This window comes from Solanum tuberosum, unplaced genomic scaffold (assembly GCF_000226075.1).
Source record: "Solanum tuberosum cultivar DM 1-3 516 R44 unplaced genomic scaffold, SolTub_3.0 scf00181, whole genome shotgun sequence".
Taxonomy (NCBI): domain Eukaryota; kingdom Viridiplantae; phylum Streptophyta; class Magnoliopsida; order Solanales; family Solanaceae; genus Solanum; species Solanum tuberosum.
The window spans coordinates 29,237-29,852 of record NW_006239106.1 but is presented as its reverse complement, the minus strand read 5'-3'; positions in this window follow the sequence as shown (position 1 = coordinate 29,852).

The window sequence follows — 616 nt, the reverse complement described above, 5'->3', positions numbered from 1 at the left end:
TGAAATTCAACTTAACTAAAAATTCTCAAATAACACCACTCCCCGACAGCGGCGCCATTTTTAAGTTTGCGTAATCAAGACAAAACTTCCAATTCGAGTGTCTACGATCGTACAATAGTAATATAACCCAACCGAATGGGTTAGGGTCGAGTCCCAAGGGAGTGGTTTTGAGAATTAATAGAAAAATAAAATTTAGTTCTAATTAGTCATAGCTATAGACATTATCAAATATAAACATACTAAATCTAAAAGGTGGTGACACAAGCGTCAATTATCAATGGGTGTTTTTGTATTAATTAACTACAAACAACGAAAATATACGAAAACTAGATAGAGAGAAAGGATTCTTGGGATGTGATAGGAATACGGGATAAACTAAATTGTAGGGTACATGTTTTTGATAGTAAATTGTTGAGTATTTGTGACTAGGCTAGACTATAGTGGGGGTAAATTCTCTCTCGAGCAACTTACCCCGAATCGACTCGGTTTCTCTCGAACATCGAGTTGCCGCTTTAAGCACAGCCTCTACCTTAGCCCATTCACTCACTCGAGCTAAATGTGTGGGAGAAGGACTAGGATTCACTCTCTCGAGATGAAACCATGTCGACCCAATACC